This window comes from Triticum aestivum, chromosome 6B (genome assembly GCF_018294505.1).
Source record: "Triticum aestivum cultivar Chinese Spring chromosome 6B, IWGSC CS RefSeq v2.1, whole genome shotgun sequence".
NCBI classification, from domain to species: domain Eukaryota; kingdom Viridiplantae; phylum Streptophyta; class Magnoliopsida; order Poales; family Poaceae; genus Triticum; species Triticum aestivum.
In genome coordinates this window covers 239,031,318-239,051,668 of record NC_057810.1, presented here as the reverse complement: position 1 = coordinate 239,051,668, position 20,351 = coordinate 239,031,318, and positions in this window count along the sequence as shown.

Genomic DNA, 20,351 nt, shown 5'->3' with positions numbered 1-20,351 from the left:
GGGGGCGCTGGCCCTAGGAGATGGGATCTCTAGGGGGGGGGCGGCGGCCAAGGGGGTGGCTTGCCCCCCAAGCCAAGGGGCGCCCCCACCCCTAGGGTTTCCTGCCCTAGGCGCAGGGGGAGGCCCTAGGGGGCGCACCAGCCCACCAGGGGCTGGTTCCCTTCCCCACTTCAGCCCATAGGGCCCTCCAGGATAGGTGGCCCCACCCGGTGGACCCCCGGGACCCTTCCGGTGGTCCCGGTACAATACCGGTGACCCCCGAAACTTTCCCGATGGCCGAAACTTGACTTCCTATATATGAACCTTTACCTCCGGACCATTCCAGAGCTCCTCGTGACGTCTGAGATCTCATCCGGGACTCCGAACAACTTTCGGGTTACTGCATACTAATATCTCTTCAACCCTAGCGTCACCGAACCTTAAGTGTGTAGACCCTACGGGTTCGGGAGACATGCAGACATGACCGAGACGCCTCTCCAGTCAATAACCAACAGCGGGATCTAGATACACATGTTGGCTCCCACATGCTCCTTGACGATCTCATCGGATGAACCACGATGTCGAGGATTCAATCAATCCCGTATACAATTCCCTTTGTCAATCGGTACGTTACTTGCCCGAGACTCGATCGTCGGTATCCCAATACCTCGTTCAATCTCGTTACCGGCAAGTCACTTTACTCGTACCGTAATGCATGATCCCGTGACTAGACACTTGGTCACATTGAGATCATTATGATGATGCATTACTGAGTGGGCCCAGAGATACCTCTCCGTCATACGGAGTGACAAATCCCAGTCTCGATTCGTGCCAACCCAACAGACACTTTCGGAGATACCCGTAGTGCACCTTTATAGTCACCCAGTTACGTTGTGACGTTTGGCACGCTCAAAGCATTCCTACGGTATCCGGGAGTTGCACAATCTCATGGTCTAAGGAAATGATACTTGACATTTGGAAAAGCTCTAGCGAAACGAACTACACGATCTCTGTGCTATGCTTAGGATTGGGTCTTGTCCATCACATCATTCTCCTAATGATGTGATCCCGTTATCAATGACATCCAATGTCCATAGTCAGGAAGCCATGACTATTTGTTGATCAACGAGCTAGTCAACTAGAGGCTCACTAGGGACTTGTTGTGGTCTATGTATTCACACATGTATTACGATTTCCGAATAATACAATTATAGCATGAACAATAGAAAATTATCATGAACAAAGAAATATAATAATAGCCATTTTATTATTGCCTCTAGGGCATATTTCCAACAGTCTCCCACTTGCACTAGAGTCAAAATCTAGTTACATTGTGATGTATCGAACACCCATTTGCGTTCTGGTGTTGATCATGTTTTGCTCTAGGGAGAGGTTTAGTCAACGGATCTACTACATTCAGATCCGTATGTACTTTACAAATACCTATGTCTCCATCTTGAACATTTTCACGGATGGAGTTGAAGCGACGCTTGATGTGCCTGGTGTTCTTGTGAAACCTGGGCTCCTTGGCAAGTGCAATAGCTCCAGTGTTGTCACAGAAGAGTGTGATCAGCCTTGACACATTGGGTATGACTCCTAGGTCGGTGATGAACTCCTTCACCCAGATAGCTTCATGCGCTGCCTCCGAGGCTGCCATGTACTCCGCTTCACATGTAGATCCCGCCACGACGCTCTGCTTGCAACTGCACCAGCTTACTGCCCCACCATTCAAAATATACATGTATACGGTTTGTGACTTAGAGTCATCCAGATCTGTGTCGAAGCTAGCGTCGACGTAACCCTTTACGACGAGCTCTTCGTCACCTCCATATACAAGAAACATTTCCTTAGTCCTTTTCAGGTACTTTAGGATGTTCTTGACTGTTGTCCAGTGTTCCATGTCGAGATTACTTTGGTACCTTCCTACCAAACTTACGGCAAGGTTTATATCAGGTCTGGTACAGGTCATGGCATACATGATAGACCCTATGTCTGAGGCATAGGGGACGACACTCATCTTTTCTCTATCTTCTGCCGTGGTCAGGCATTGAGCCGAGCTCAATTTCTCACCATGCAACACATGCAAGAACCCCTTCTTGGACTGATCCATATTGAACTTCTTCAATATCTTATCAAGGTATGTGCTTTGTGAAAGACCTATGAGGCGTCTCGATCTATCTCTATAGATCTTGATGCCTAATATGTAAGCAGCTTCTCCAAGGTCCTTCATTGAAAAACACTTATTCAAGTAGGCCTTAATGCTGTCCAATAGTTCTATATCATTTCCCATCAAAAGTATGTCATCCACATATAATATGAGAAATGCTACAGAGCTCCCACTCATTTTCTTGTAAACGCAGGCTTCTCCATAAGTCTGCATAAACCCAAATGCTTTGATCATCTCATTAAAGCGAATGTTCCAATTCTGAGATGCTTGCACCAGCCCATAGATGGAGCGCTGGAGCTTGCATACCTTGTTAGCATTCTTAGGGTTGACAAAACCTTCCGGCTGCATCATATACAGTTCTTCCTTAAGGTGACCGTTAAGGAATGCCGTTTTGACGTCCATTTGCCATATCTCATAATCATAGTATGCGGCAATTGCTAACATGATTCGGACGGACTTCAGCTTCGCTACGAGAGAGAATGTCTCATCGTAGTCAATCCCTTGAACTTGTCGATATCCCTTAGCGACAAGTCGAGCTTTATATATGGTAACATTACCATCCACGTCCGTCTTCTTCTTAAAGATCCATTTGTTTTCTATTGCTCGCCGATCATCGGGCAAGTCTGCCAAAGTCCATACTTTGTTTTCATACATGGATCCTATCTCGGATTGCATGCCTTCAAGCCATTTGTTGGAATCTGGGCCCGCCATTGCTTCTTCATAGTTCGAAGGTTCACCGTTGTCTAACAACATGATTTCTAGGACATGGTTGCCATACCACTCTGGTGTGGAACATGTCCTCGTGGACCTACGAAGTTTAATAGTGACTTGATCCGAAGTACCTTGATCATCATCATTAATTTCCTCTCTAGTCGGTGCAGGCACCACTGGAACATCTTCCTGAGCTGCGCTACTTACCAGTTCAAGAGGTAGTACTTCATCAAGTTCCACTTTCCTCCCACTTACTTCTCTCGAGAGAAACTCTTTCTCCAGAAAGGACCCGTTCTTGGCAACAAAGATCTTGCCCTCGGATCTTAAGTAGAAGGTATACCCAATGGTTTCCTTAGGGTATCCTATGAAGAAGCATTTTTCCGACTTGGGTTCAAGCTTTTCAGGTTGAAGTTTCTTGACATAAGCATCGCATCCCCAAGATCATCTAGGAGTTCATCTAGCAACGAGTGATTAGATGCATCTACATACCTTTGTAGATCGCGAGCGGAAGCGTTCAAAGAACGGGGATGATGTAGTCAAACACGACGTGATCCAAATCACCGATGACTAGCGCCGAACGGACGGCACCTCCGCGTTCAACACACGTACGGAACAGCCACGTCTCCTCCTTCTTGATCCAGCAAGGGAGGGAGGAGAGGTTGAGGGAGATGGCACCAGCAGCAGCACGACGGCGTGGTGTTGATGGAGCTGCAGTACTCCGGCAGAGCTTCGCTAAGCACTATGGAGGTGGAGGAGGTGTTGGGGAGGGAGAAGGAGGCAACCAAAGGCCAAGGCGTTCAGGTATGAAGTCCCTCCTCTCCCCCACTATATATAGGGGTGCCTAGGGGGGTGGCCGGCCCTAGGAGATCCAATCTCCTAGGGGGTGCGGCGGCCAAGGGGGGTTTCCCTCCCCCCCAAGGCACCTAGGAGGTGCCTTACCCTCCTAGGACTCTTCCCCCCTTAAACCCTAGGCGCATGGGCCTATGTGGGGCTGGTGCCCTTGGCCCATTAGGCCAAGGCGCACCCCCTTACAGCCCATGTGGCCCCCCGAGACAGGTGGACCCACCCGGTGGACCCCCGGGACCCTTCCGGTGGTCCCGGTACAATACCGATAACCCCGAAACTTGTCCCGATGCCCGAAACAGGACTTCCCATATATAAATCTTTACCTCCGGACCATTCCGGAACTCCTCGTGACGTCCGGGATCTCATCCGGGACTCCGAACAACATTCGGGTTACTGCATATACATATCCCTACAACCCTAGCGTAACTGAACCTTAAGTGTGTAGACCCTACGGGTTCGGGAGACAAGCAGACATGACCGAGACGACTCTCCGGTCAATAACCAACAGCGGGATCTGGATACCCATGTTGGCTCCCACATGCTCCACGATGATCTCATCGGATGAACCACGATGTCGAGGATTCAATCAACCCCGTACGCTATTCCCTTTGTCTATCGATATGTTACTTGCCCGAGATTCGATCGTCGGTATCCCAATACCTCGTTCAATCTCGTTACCGGCAAGTCACTTTACTCGTACCGTAATGCATGATCCCGTGACCAGACACTTGGTCACTCTGAGCTCATTATGATGATGCATTACCGAGTGGGCCCAGTGATACCTCTCCGTCATACGGAGTGACAAATCCCAGTCTTGATCCATGTCACCCAACAGACACTTTCGGAGATACCCGTAGTCTACCTTTATAGTCACCCAGTTACGTTGTGACGTTTGGCATACCCAAAGCACTCCTACGGTATCCGGGAGTTACACGATCTCATGGTCTAAGGAAAAGATACTTTGACATTGCAAAACTCTAGCAAACGAACTATACGATCTTGTGCTATGTTTAGGATTGGGTCTTGTCCATCACATCATTCTCCTAATGATGTGATCTCGTTATCAATGACATCCAGTGTCCATAGTCAGGAAACCATGACTATCTGTTGATCAACGAGCTAGTCAACTAGAGGCTCACTAGGGACATGTTGGTGTCTGTTATTCACACATGTATTACGATTTCCGGATAACACAATTATAGCATGAATAAAGACAATTATCATGAACAAGGAAATATAATAATAATGCTTTTATTATTGCCTCTAGGGCATATTTCCAACAGTCTCCCACTTGCACTAGAGTCAATAATCTAGTTACATTGTGATGAATCGAACACCCATGGAATTCTGGTGTTGATCATGTTTTGCTCTAGGGAGAGGTTTAGTCAACGGATCTGCTACATTCAGGTCCGTATGTACTTTACAAATCTCTATGTCTCCATCTTGAACATTTTCACGAATGGAGTTGAAGCGACGCTTGATGTGCCTTGTCTTCTTGTGAAACCTGGGCTCCTTGGCAAGTGCAATAGCTCCAGTGTTGTCACAGAAGAGCTTGATCGGCCCCGACGCATTGGGTATGACTCCTAGGTCGGTGATGAACTCCTTCACCCATATTGCTTCATGTGCTGCCTCCGAGGCTGCCATGTACTCCGCTTCACATGTAGATCCCGCCACGACGCTTTGCTTGCAACTGCACCAGCTTACTGCCCCACCATTCAAAATATACACGTATCCGGTTTGTGACTTAGAGTCATCCAGATCTGTGTCGAAGCTAGCGTCGACGTAACCCTTTACGACGAGCTCTTCGTCACCTCCATAAACGAGAAACATTTCCTTAGTCCTTTTCAGGTACTTCAGGATATTCTTGACCGCTGTCCAGTGTTCCTTGCCGGGATTACTTTGGTACCTTCCTACCAAACTGACGGCAAGGTTTACATCAGGTCTGGTACACAGCATGGCATACATAATAGAACCTATGGCTGAGGCATAGGGGATGACGCTCATCTCTTCTATATCTTCTGCCGTGGTCGGACATTGAGCTGAGCTCAATTTCACACCTTGTAACACAGGCAAGAACCCTTTCTTGGATTGATCCATATTGAACTTCTTCAATATCTTATCAAGGTATGTGCTTTGTGAAAGACCTATGAGGCGTCTCGATCTATCTCTATAGATTTTGATGCCTAATATATAAGCAGCTTCTCCAAGGTCCTTCATTGAAAAACTTTTATTCAAGTAGGCCTTGATGCTGTCCAAGAGTTCTATATCATTTCCCATCAAAAGTATGTCATCTACATATAATATGAGAAATGCTACAGAGCTCCCACTCACTTTCTTGTAAACGCAGGCTTCTCCATAAGTCTGTGTAAACCCAAACGCTTTGATCATCTCATCAAAGCGAATGTTCCAACTCCGAGATGCTTGCACCAGCCCATAAATCGAGCGTTGGAGCTTGCACACTTTGTCAGCATTCTTAGGATCGACAAAACCTTCCGGCTGCATCATATACAATTCTTCCTTAAGGAAACCATTAAGGAATGCCGTTTTGACGTCCATTTGCCATATTTCGTAATCATAGAATGCGGCAATTGCTAACATGATTCGGACGGACTTCAGCTTCGCTACCGGTGAGAAAGTCTCATCGTAGTCAACCCCTTGAACTTGTCGATAACCCTTAGCGACAAGCCGAGCTTTATAGATGGTCACATTACCATCCGCGTCTGTCTTCTCTTAAAGATCCATTTATTTTCTATGGCTCGCCGCTCAACGGGCAAGTCAGTCAAAGTCCATACTTTGTTTTCATACATGGATCCTATCTCGGATTTCATGGCTTCTAGCCATTTGTCGGAATCCGGTCCCGCCATCGCTTCTTCATAGTTCGAAGGTTCACCGTTGTCTAACAACATGATTTCCAAGACAGGGTTGCCGTACCACTCTGGTGCGGAACGTGTCCTTGTGGACCTTCGAATTTCAGTAGGAGCTTGATCAGAAGTATCTTGATCATTATCATTAACTTCCTCTCTAGTCGGTGCTGGCACCTCAGGAACATTTTCTTGAGTTGCGCCATTTTCCGGTTCAAGAGGTAATACTTCATCAAGCTCTACTTTCCTCCCACTTACTTCTTTCGAGAGAAACTCTTTCTCCAGAAAGGACCCATTCTTGGCAACAAAGATCTTGCCTTCGGATCTGAGGTAGAAGGTGTACCCAATAGTTTCTTTTGGGTATCCTATGAAGACGCATTTTTCCGACTTGGGTTCGAGCTTTTCAGGTTGAAGTTTCTTGACATAAGCATCGCATCCCCAAACTTTTAGAAACGACAGCTTAGGTTTCTTCCCAAACCATAATTCATACGGTGTCGTCTCAACGGATTTCGACGGAGCCCTATTTAAAGTGAATGCGGCAGTCTCTAAAGCATAGCCCCAAAAAGAAAGCGGTAAATCGGTAAGAGACATCATAGATCGCACCATATCTAACAGAGTGCGATTACGACGTTCGGACACACCATTACGCTGAGGTGTTCCAGGCGGCGTGAGTTGTGAAACTATTCCACATTTTCTTAAGTGTGCCCCAAACTCGTGACTCAAGTATTCTCCTCCACGATCTGATCGTAGAAACTTGATTTTCCTGTCACGTTGATTTTCAACCTCACTCTGAAATTCCTTGAACTTTTCAAAGGTTTCAGACTTGTGTTTCATTAAGTAGATATACCCATACCTACTTAAATCATCAGTGAGGGTGAGAACATAACGATAGCCACCGCGAGCCTCAACACTCATTGGACCGCACACATCAGTATGTATGATTTCCAATAAGTCGGTTGCTCGCTCCATTGTTCCTGAGAACGGAGTCTTGGTCATTTTACCCATAAGGCATGGTTCGCACGTGTCAAATGATTCATAATCAAGAGACTCTAAAAGTCCATCAGCATGGAGCTTCTTCATGCGTTTGACACCTATGTGACCAAGGCGGCAGTGCCACAAGTATGTGGGACTATCATTATCAACCTTACTTCTTTTGGTACTCACATTATGAATATGTGTAGCATCACGTTCGAGATTCATAAGGAATAAACCATTCACCATAGGAGCATGACCATAAAACATATCTCTCATAAAAATGGAACAACCATTATTCTCAGATTTAAAAGAGTAGCCATCTCGAATTAAACGAGATCCCGATACAATGTTCATGCTCAAAGCTGGCACTAAATAACAATTATTAAGGTTTAAAACTAATCCCGAAGGGAGATGCAGAGGTAGCGTGCCGACGGCGATCACATTGACCTTGGAACCATTCCCGACGCGCATCGTCACCTCGTCCTTTGCCAGTTTCCGCTTATTCCGCAGCCCCTGCTTTGAGTTACAAATGTGAGCAACTGCACCGGTATCAAATACCCAGGAGCCACTACGGGCACTAGTAAGGTACACATCAATTACATGTATATCACATATACCTTTTGTTTTGCCGGCCTTCTTATCCGCTAAGTACTTAGGGCAGTTCCGCTTCCAGTGACCGCTTCCCTTGCAATAAAAGCACTCAGTCTCGGGCTTGGGTCCATTCTTTGGCTTCTTCCCGGCAGCTTGCTTGCCGGGCGCGGCAACCTCCTTGCCGTCCTTCTTGAAGTTCTTTTTACCCTTGCCTTTCTTGAACTTAGTGGTTTTATTGACCATCAACACTTGATGTTCCTTCCTGACTTCTACCTCTGCTGATTTCAGCATAGCAAATACTTCAGGAATGGTCTTTTCCATCCCCTGCATATTGAAGTTCATCACAAAGCTCTTGTAGCTTGGTGGAAGCGACTGGAGGATTCTGTCAATGACCGCATCATCCGGGAGATTAACTCCCAGCTGAGTCAAGCGGTTATGCAACCCAGACATAGTGAGTATGTGCTCACTGACAGAACTGTTTTCCTCCATCTTACAGCTGAAGAATTTGTCGGAGACTTCATATCTCTCGACCCGGGCATGAGCTTGGAAAACCATTTTCAGCTCTTCGAACATCTCATATGCTCCATGTCTCTCAAAACGCTTTTGGAGCCCCGGCTCTAGGCTGTAAAGCATGCCGCACTGAACGAGGGAGTAGTCATCGAAACGTGCCTGCCAAGCGTTCATAACGTCTTGTTCCGCAGGGAGAACGGGTGCGTCACCAAGCGGTGCTTGTAGGACATAATCTTTCTTGGCAGCTATGAGGATGATCCTCAGGTTCCGGACCCAGTCCGTATAGTTGCTGCCATCGTCTTTCAGCTTAGTTTTCTCTAGGAACGCGTTGAAGTTGAGGACTACGTTGGCCATTTGATCTACAAGACATATTGCAAAGATTTTAGACTAAGTTCATGATAATTAAGTTCAACTAATCAAATTATTAGTGAACTCCCACTTAGATTAGACATCCCTCTAGTCATCTAAGTATTACATGATCCGAGTTAAACTAGACCGTGTCCGATCATCACGTGAGACGGACTAGTCAACATCGGTGAACATCTTCATGTTGATCGTATCTTCTATACGACTCATGCTCGACCTTTCGGTCTTCTGTGTTCCGAGGCCATGTCTGTACATGCTAGGCTCGTCAAGTCAACCTAAGTGTTTGCATGTGTAAATCTGTCTTACACCCGTTGTATGTGAACGTCTGAATAAAACACCCGATCATCACGTGGTGTTTTGAAACAGCGAACTGTCGCAACGGTGCACAGTTAGGGGGAACACTTCTTGAATTTATTGTGAGGGATCATCTTATTTACTACCGTCGTTCTAAGTAAACAAGATGCAAAACATGATAAACATCACATGCAATCAAATAATAAACGTGACATGATATGGCCAATATCACATAGCTCCTTTGATCTCCATCTTGGGGCTCCATGATCATCTTGTCACCGGCTTGACACCATGATCTCCATCATCATGATCTCCATCATCGTGTCTCCATGAAGTTGCTCGCCAACTATTACTTCTACTACTATGGCTAACGCGTTTAGCAATAAAGTAAAGTAATTTACATGGCGTTTCTTGATGACACGCAGGTCATATAAAAGAATAAAGACAACTCCTATGGCTCCTGCCGGTTGTCATACTCATCGACATGCAAGTCGTGAATCCTATTACAATAGCATGAACATCTCATACATCACATATAGATCATTCATCATTCATCACAACTTTGGCCATATCATATCACAAACCACTTGCTGCAAAAACAAGTTAGACGTCCTCTAATTGTTGTTGCAAGTTTTACGTGGCTGAATTAGGGTTCTAGCAAGAACGTTTTCTTACCTACGTTAAAGCCACAACGTGATTTGTCAACTTCTATTTACCCTTCATAAGGACCCTGTTCATCGATTCCGCTCCAACTAAAGTAGGAGAGACAGACACCCGCCAGCCACCTTATGCAACTAGTGCATGTTAGTCGGTGGAACCGGTCTCACGTAAGCGTACGTGTAAGGTTGGTCCGGGCCGCTTCATCCCACAATACCGCTGAAGCAAGAAAGGACTAGTAACGGCAAGAAAGTTGACAAATCTACGCCCACAACAAATTGTGTTCTACTCGCGCAAGAAGAACTACGCATAGACCTAGCTCATGATGCCACTGTTGGGGAACGTTGCAGAAAACAAAAATTTTCCTACTCGTTTCACCAAGATCATCTAGGAGTTCATCTAGCAACGAGTGATTAGATGCATCTACATACCTTTGTAGATCGCGAGCGGAAGCGTTCAAAGAACGGTGATGATGTAGTCGTACTCGACGTGATCCAAATCACCGATGACCAGCGCCGAACGGACGGCACCTCCGCGTTCAACACACGTACGGAACAGCCACGTCTCCTCCTTCTTGATCCAGCAAGGGAGGGAGGAGAGGTTGAGGGAGATGGCACCAGCAGCAGCACGACGGCGTGGTGTTGATGGAGCTGCAGTACTCCGGCAGAGCTTCGCTAAGCACTATGGAGGTGGAGGAGGTGTTGGGGAGGGAGAAGGAGGCAACCAAAGGCCAAGGCGTTCAGGTATGAAGTCCCTCCTCTCCCCCACTATATATAGGGGTGCCAAGGGGGGTGGCCGGCCCTAGGAGATCCAATCTCCTAGGGGGTGCGGCGGCCAAGGGGGGTTTCCCTCCCCCCCAAGGCACCTAGGAGGTGCCTTACCCTCCTAGGACTCTTCCCCCTTAAACCCTAGGCGCATGGGCCTATGTGGGGCTGGTGCCCTTGGCCCATTAGGCCAAGGCGCACCCCCTTACAGCCCATGTGGCCCCCCGGGACAGGTGGACCCACCCGGTGGACCCCCGGGACCCTTCCGGTGGTCCCGGTACAATACCGATAACCCCGAAACTTGTCCCGATGCCCGAAACAGGACTTCCCATATATAAATCTTTACCTCCGGACCATTCCGGAACTCCTCGTGACGTCCGGGATCTCATCCGGGACTCCGAACAACATTCGGGTTACTGCATATACATATCCCTACAACCCTAGCGTAACTGAACCTTAAGTGTGTAGACCCTACGGGTTCGGGAGACAAGCAGACATGACCGAGACGACTCTCCGGTCAATAACCAACAGCGGGATCTGGATACCCATGTTGGCTCCCACATGCTCCACGATGATCTCATCGGATGAACCACGATGTCGAGGATTCAATCAACCCCGTACGCTATTCCCTTTGTCTATCGATATGTTACTTGCCCGAGATTCGATCGTCGGTATCCCAATACCTCGTTCAATCTCGTTACCGGCAAGTCACTTTACTCGTACCGTAATGCATGATCCCGTGACCAGACACTTGGTCACTCTGAGCTCATTATGATGATGCATTACCGAGTGGGCCCAGTGATACCTCTCCGTCATACGGAGTGACAAATCCCAGTCTTGATCCATGTCACCCAACAGACACTTTCGGAGATACCCGTAGTCTACCTTTATAGTCACCCAGTTACGTTGTGACGTTTGGCATACCCAAAGCACTCCTACGGTATCCGGGAGTTACACGATCTCATGGTCTAAGGAAAAGATACTTTGACATTGCAAAACTCTAGCAAACGAACTATACGATCTTGTGCTATGTTTAGGATTGGGTCTTGTCCATCACATCATTCTCCTAATGATGTGATCTCGTTATCAATGACATCCAGTGTCCATAGTCAGGAAATCATGACTATCTGTTGATCAACGAGCTAGTCAACTAGAGGCTCACTAGGGACACGTTGGTGTCTGTTATTCACACATGTATTACGATTTCCGGATAACACAATTATAGCATGAATAAAGACAATTATCATGAACAAGGAAATATAATAATAATGCTTTTATTATTGCCTCTAGGGCATATTTCCAACACTTGGCAACAGAGATCTTGCCCTCGGATCTTAAGTAGAAGGTATACCCAATGGTTTCCTTAGGGTATCCTATGAAGAAGCATTTTTCCGACTTGGGTTCAAGCTTTTCAGGTTGAAGTTTCTTGACATAAGCATCGCATCCCATAACTTTTAGAAACGACAGCTTAGGTTTCTTCGCAAACCATAATTCATATGGTGTTGTCTCAATGGATTTAGACGGTGCCCTATTCAAAGTGAATGTAGCTGTCTCTAGAGCGTATCCCCAAAATAATAGCGGTAAATAGGTAAGTGACATCATAGATCGCACCATATCCAATAGAGTGCGATTACGACGTTCGGACACACCGTTACGCTAAGGTGTTCCTTGCGGCGTGAGTTGTGAAACGATTCCACATGTCCTTAAGTGCGTACCAAATTCGTGAGTTAAATATTCTCCCCCACGATTTGATCGTAAGAACTTTATCTTTCGGTCACGTTGATTCTCTACCTCATTCTGAAATTCCTTGAACTTTTCAAAGGTCTCAGACTTGTGTTTCATCAAGTAGACATACCCATATCTACTCAAGTCATCAGTGAGAGTGAGAACATAATGATATCCTCCGCGAGCCTCAACGCTCATTGGACCGCACACATCAGTATGTATGATTTCCAATAAGTTGGTTGCTTGCTCCATTGTTCCGGAGAACGGAGTCTTGGTCATTTTGCCCATGAGGCATGGTTCGCATGTGTCAAACGGTTCATAATCTAGAGACTCTAAAAGTCCATCAGCATGGAGCTTCTTCATGCGCTTGAGACCAATGTGACCAAGGCGGCAGTGCCACAAGTATGTGGGACTATCGTTATCAACTTTACATCTTTTGGTATTCACACTATGAATATGTGTAACATCACGTTCGAGATTCATTAAGAATAAACCATTGACCAGCGGGGCATGACCATAAAACATATCTCTCATATAAATAGAACAACCATTATTCTCGGATTTAAATGAGTAGCCATCTCGCATTAAACGAGATCCAGATACAATGTTCATGCTCAAAGCTGGCACTAAATAACAATTATTGAGGTTTAAAACTAATCCCGTAGGTAAATGTAGAGGTAGCATGCCGACGACGATCACATCGGCCTTGGAACCATTCCTGACGCGCATCGTCACCTCGTCCTTCGCCAGTCTCTGCTTATTCCGCAGCTCCTGCTTTGAGTTACAAATATGAGCAATCGCACCGGTATCAAATACCCAGGAGCAACTATGAGTGCTGGTAAGGTACACATCAATAACATGTATATCATATATACCTTTGGTGTTGTCGGCCTTCTTGTTCGCTAAGTACTTGGGGCAGTTCCGCTTCCAGTGACCACTTCCCTTGCAATAAAAGCACTCAGTTTCAGGCTTGGGTCCATGCTTTGACTTCTTCCCAGCAACTGGCTTACCGGGCGCGGCAACTCCCTTGCCGTCCTTCTTGAAGTTCTTCTTACCCTTGCCCTTTTTGAACTTAGTGGTTTTATTCACCATCAACACTTGATGTTCCTTTTTGATCTCTACCTCCGCTGATTTCAGCATTGAATATACCTCAGGAATGGTCTTTTCCATCCCCTGCATATTGAAGTTCATCACAAAGCTCTTGTAGCTCGGTGGAAGCGACTGAAGGATTCTGTCAATGACCGCGTCATCCGGGAGATTAACTCCCAGCTGAGTCAAGCGGTTGTGCAAACTCGACATCTTGAGTATGTGCTCACTGACAGAACTATTTTCCTCCATCTTACAGCTGAAGAACTTGTCGGAGACTTCATATCTCTCGACCCGGGCATGAGCTTGGAAAACCATTTTCAGCTCTTCGAACATCTCATATGCTCCGTGTTGCTCAAAACGCTTTTGGAGCCGAGGTTCTAAGCTGCAAAGCATGCCGCACTGAACGAGGGAGTAATCATCAGCATGAGACTGCCAAGCGTTCATAACGTCTTGGTTCTCTAGGATGGGTGCTTCACCTAGCGGTGCTTCTAGGACATAATCTTTCTTGGCAGCTATGAGGATGATCCTCAGGTTCCGGACCCAGTCCATATAGTTGCTGCCATCATCTTTCAGCTTGGTTTTCTCTAGGAACGCGTTGAAGTTGAGGTTGACATAAGCGTGGGCCATTTAATCTACAAGACATTTTGCAAAGGTTTTTAGACTAAGTTCATGATAATTAAGTTCATCTAATCAAATTATTTAATGAACTCCCACTCAGACATACATCCCTCTAGTCATCTAAGTGAAACATGATCCGAGTCAACTAGGCCATGTCCGATCATCACATGAGACGGACTAGTCATCATCGGTGAACATCTTCATGTTGATCGTATCTTCTATACGACTCATGCTCGACCTTTCGGTCTTCCGTGTTCCGAGGCCATGTCTGTACATACTAGGCTCGTCAAGTCAACCTAAGTGTATTGCGTGTGTAAATCTGGTTTACGCCCGTTGTATTCGAACATTAGGATCTATCACACCTGATCATCACGTGGTGCTTCAAAATAATGAACCTTCGCAACGGTGCACAGTTAGGGGGAACACTTTCTTGAAATTATTACGAGGGATCATCTTATTTAAGCTACCGTCGTTCTAAGCAAATAAGATGTAAAACATGATAAACATCACATGCAATCAAATAGTGACATGATATGGCCAATATCATATTGCTCCTTTGATCTCCATCTTCGGGGTGCCATGATCATCTTCGTCACCGGCATGACACCATGATCTCCATCATCGTGTCTTCATGAAGTTGTCACGCCAACGACTACTTCTACTTCTACGGCTAACGCATTTAGCAATAAAGTAAAGTAATTTACATGGCGTTCTTCAATGACACACAGGTCATACAAAAAGTAAAGACAACTCCTATGGCTCCTGTCGGTTGTCATACTCATCGACATGCAAGTCGTAATTCCTATTACAAGAACATGATCATTTCATACATCACATATATCATTCATCACATCCTTTGGCCATATCACATCACAAAGCACTTGCTGCAAAAACAAGTTAGACGTCCTCTAATTGTTGTTGCAAGTTTTTTACGTGGCTTCTATAGGTTTCTAGCAAGAACGTTTCTTACCTACGTAAAACCACAACGTGATATGCCAATTTCTATTTACCCTTCATAAGGACCCTTTTCATTAAATCCGCTCCAACTAAAGTGGGAGAGATAGACACCCGCTAGCCATCTTATGCAACTAGTGTATGTCAGTCGGTGGAACCTGTCACGCGTAAGCGTACATGTAAGGTCGGTCTGGGCCGCTTCATCCCACGATGCCGCCGAAGCAAGATAAGACTAGTAGTGGCAACAAAATTGACAACATCTACGCCCACAACTGCTTTGTGTTCTACTCGTATAGTAACTACACATAGACCTAGCTCTGATACCACTGTTGGGGAACATTGCAGAAAATAAAATTTTTCTATGCTTCACCAAGATCAATCTATGGAGTCATCTACAACGAGAGAGAGGAGTGCATCTACATACCCTTGTAGATCGCGTGCGGAAGCGTTCAAGAGAACGGGGTTGAGGGAGTCGTACTCGTCGTGATCCAAATCACCGGAGATCCTAACGCCAAACGGACAGCACCTCCGCGTTCAACACACATACGGTTGGGAAGACGTCTCCTCCTTCTTGATCCAGCAAGGGGGAAGGAGAGGTTGATGATGATCCAGCAGCACGACGGCGTGGTGGTGGATGCAGCAGCGATCACGGCAGGGCTTCACCAAGCTTCTGCGAGAGGGAGAGGTGGTGCGTGGGGAGAGGGAGGCGCCAGAGACTTGGGGTGTGGCTGCCCTCCCTCCCCCCTCTTTATATAGGCCCCCTAAGAGGGGGGGGGGGCACCGGCCCTAGGAGATGGGATCTCCAAGGGGGGCGGCGGCCAAGGGGGTGGCTTGCCCCCCAAGCCAAGGGGCGCCCCCACCCCTAGGGTTTCCTGCCCTAGGCGCAGGGGGAGGCCCTAGGGGGCGCACCAGCCCACCAGGGGCTGGTTCCCTTCCCCACTTCAGCCCATGGGGCCCTCCAGGATAGGTGGCCCCACCCGGTGGACCCCCGGGACCCTTCCGGTGGTCCCGGTACAATACCGGTGACCCCCGAAACTTTCCCGATGGCCGAAACTTGACTTCCTATATATGAACCTTTACCTCCGGACCATTCCGGAGCTCCTCGTTACATCCGGGATCTCATCCGGGACTCCGAACAACTTTCGGGTTGCTGCATACTAATATCTCTTCAACCCTAGTGTCACCGAACCTTAAGTGTGTAGACCCTACGGGTTCGGGAGACATGCAGACATAACCGAGACGCCTCTCCGGTCAATAACCAACAGCGGGATCTGGATACACATGTTGGCTCCCACATGCTCCTTGACGATCTCATCGGATGAACCACGATGTCGAGGATTCAATCAACCCCGTATACAATTCCCTTTGTCAATCGGTACGTTACTTGCCCGAGACTCGATCGTCGGTATCCCAATACCTCGTTCAATCTCGTTACCGGCAAGTCACTTTACTCGTACCATAATGCATGATCCCGTGACTAGACACTTGGTCACATTGAGCTCATTATGATGATGCATTACCGAGTGGGCCCAGAGATACCTCTCCGTCATACGGAGTGACAAATCCCAGTCTCGATTCGTGCCAACCCAACAGACACTTTCGGAGATACCCGTAGTGCACCTTTATAGTCACCCAGTTACGTTGTGACGTTTGGCACACTCAAAGCATTCCTACGGTATCCGGGAGTTGCACAATCTCATGGTATAAGGAAATGATACTTGACATTTGGAAAAGCTCTAGCGAAACGAACTACATGATCTTTGTGCTATGCTTAGGATTGGGTCTTGTCCATCACATCATTCTCCTAATGATGTGATCCTGTTATCAATGACATCCAATGTCCATAGTCAGGAAACCATGACTATCTGTTGATCAACGAGCTAGTCAACTAGAGGCTCACTAGGGACTTGTTGTGGTCTATGTATTCACACATGTATTACGATTTCCGGATAATACAATTATAGCATGAACAATAGACAATTATCATGAACAAAGAAATATAATAATAACCATTTTATTATTGCCTCTAGGGCATATTTCCAACAGGCTTTGCCACAAATACGATGTCAACTACATGATCATGCAATGGCAATATGACAAAAGTAAAGTATGTCATGATGATGATGAACGGAATGGTGGAAAGTTGCATGGCAATATATCTCGGAATGGCTATGGAAATGCCATAATAGGTAGGTATGGTGGCTGTTTTGAGGAAGATATAAGGAGGTTTATGTGTGATAGAGCATATCGTATCATGGGGTTTGGATGCACCGGCAAAATTTGCACCAACTCTCAAGGTGAGAAAGGGCAATGCACGGTACCGAAGAGGCTAGCAATGGTGGAAAGGTAAAAGTGCGTATAATCCATGGAGTCAACATTAGTCAAAAGAACTCATATACTTATTGCAAAAATTTAGAAGTCATCAAAAATCAAGCACTACGCGCATGCTCCTAGGGGGATAGATTGGTAGGAAAAGACCATCGCTCGTCCCCGACCGCCACTCATAAGGATGCACAAGCTAGGTACACTTCATGTTTCAAATTTGTTACACAACTTTAACCATACGTGCATGCTACGGGACTAGCTAACTTCAACACAAGTATTCTTTAAATTTATAATCACCCAACTAGCATGAATTTAATATCACTACCTCAATATCTCAAAACAATTATCAAGTATCAAATTGATCATAACATCCAATTCACTTCCTATGATAGTTTTTATTATACCCAACTTGGATGCCTACCATTCTAGGACCAATTTTATAACCATAGTGAATACCATGCTGTTCTAAAAGACTCTCAAAATAATATAAGTGAAGCATGAGAGACTAGCAATTTCTAAAAAAATAAGCCACCGCCGTGCTCTAAAAGATATAAGTGAAGCACTAGAGCAAAAACTATCAAGCTCAAAATATATAAGTGAAGCACATAGAGTATTCTAGCAAATTCTAATCAAGTAGGCTTCTCCCAAAAGGTGTGTACAGCAAGGATGATTGTGGTAAACTAAAAAGCAAAGACTAATATAATACACGATGCTCCAAGCAAAACACATATCATGTGGCGAATAAAAATATAGCTCCAAGTAAAGTTTCCAATGAACGAAGACGAAAGAGGGGATGCCTTCCCGGGTCATCCCCAAGCTTAGGCTTTTGGCTACTCTTGAATATCTTGGGTTGGCATGGGCATCCCCAAGCTTAGGCTCTCGCCACTCCTTATTCCATAGTCCATCAAAGCTTTACCCAAAACTTGAAAACTTCACAACACAAAACTCAACAGGAAATCTTATAAGCTCCGTTAGTGAAAGAAAACAAAACCACCACATAAGGTACTGTAATGAACTCATTATTTTTTATTTTGGTGTTAAACCTACTGTATTACAACTTATCCTTGGTTTATAAACTATTTTACTAGCCATAGATGCATCAAAATAAGCAAACAACACACGAAAAACAGAATATGTAAAAAACAGAACAGTCTGTAGAAATCTGTAACTAACGCAAACTGGAACCCTAAAAATCCTACCAAAATAGGAAGTCCTGGAAAATTTGTCTATTAATCAGCAGCAAAATGAATAAACGCAAAACCACGTTTCTGTGATTTAACAAAACTAAATTCGTGCCACAAAGTTTCTGTATTTCAGCAGAATCAAATCAACTATCATCATAGGTTATCCTATAGGTTCTACTTGGCACAAACACTAATTAAAAGATAAAAACACATCTAAACAGAAGGTAGATGCAAAATTTATTACTAAACAGGAACAAAAACAAAAAATACAAATAAAATTGGGTTGCCTCCCAACTAGCGCTATCGTTTAACGCTCCTAGCTAGGCATAAAAGCGAAGATAGATCTAAGTAGTGCCATCTTTGGCACTCAATTCATAAGTTGCTCGCATGATAGATTCATAAGGTAATTTGACTTTATTTCTTGGAAAGTGCTCCATGCCTTTCTTTAATGGAAATTGGAATCTAATATTCCCTTCCTTCATATCAATAATCGCGCCAATCGTTCTAAGGAAAGGTCTACCAAGAATAATAGGGCAAGAAAGATTGCAATCTATATCAAAAACGATAAAATCTACGGGCACCAAATTTCTATTTGCAACAATGAGGTCATCATTGATCCTTCCCATTGACTTTTTAATGGTAGAATCCGCAAGGTGCAAATTTAAAGAGCAATCATCAAGATCATGGAAACCTAGAATATCACATAAAGTTTTCGGAATCGTGGAAACACTAGCACCCAAATCACACAAAACAAAACACTCATGATCTTTAATTCTAATCTTTATAGTAGGTTCCCACTCATCATTGAGTTTTCTAGGTATAGAAACTTCCAAATTAAGTTTTTCATCATAAGATTGCATCAAGGCATCAACAATGTGTTTGGTAAAAGCTTTATTTTGACTATAAGCATGAGGAGAATTAACAACGGATTGCAACAAGGAGATACAACCTTCTAAAGAACAATTATCATAATCAAATTCCTTGAAATCCAAGATAGTGGGTTCAATACTATTTAAAGTCATGACCTCTCCAATCCCACTTTTACCAAATTTAGCATCAAGATCTAAAAACTCCGAATTCTTGGGACACCTTCTAACTAAAGTTGACTCATCTCCAGTCCCATTATTATCAATATTCATATTGCAAAACAAAGATCTAATAGGAGACACATCAATAACTTTAAGATCTTCATCATTATTTTCATGGAAACTAGAAGAACACGCCTTTACAAAGCAATCTTTCTTAGCACGCAATCTAGCGGTTCTTTCCTTGCACTCATCAATGGAAATTCTCATTGCTTTGAGAGACTCATTGATATCATGCTTAGGAGGAGAAGATCTAAGTTTAAGAGAATCAACATCAAGCGAAAGTCTATCAACGTTCCTAGCCAAATCATCAACTTTGAGCAATTTTTCTTCAAGCAAAGCATTAAAATTCTTTTGAGAAATCATAAATTCTTTCACACTATTCTCAAAATCAGAGGGCATATTATTAAAATTACCATAAGAATTATTGTAGGAATTTCCATAATTATTAGAGGAATTACTAGGGAACGGTCTAGAATTAAAGTTTCCTCTATAAGCATTGTTTCCAAAACTATTCCTACCAACAAAATTCACATCCATAGATTCATTATTATTCTCAATCAAAGTAGACAAAGGCATATCATTGGGATCAAGAGGAGTATTTTTAGTAGCAAACAACTTCATAAGTTCATCCATCTTTCCACTCAAAA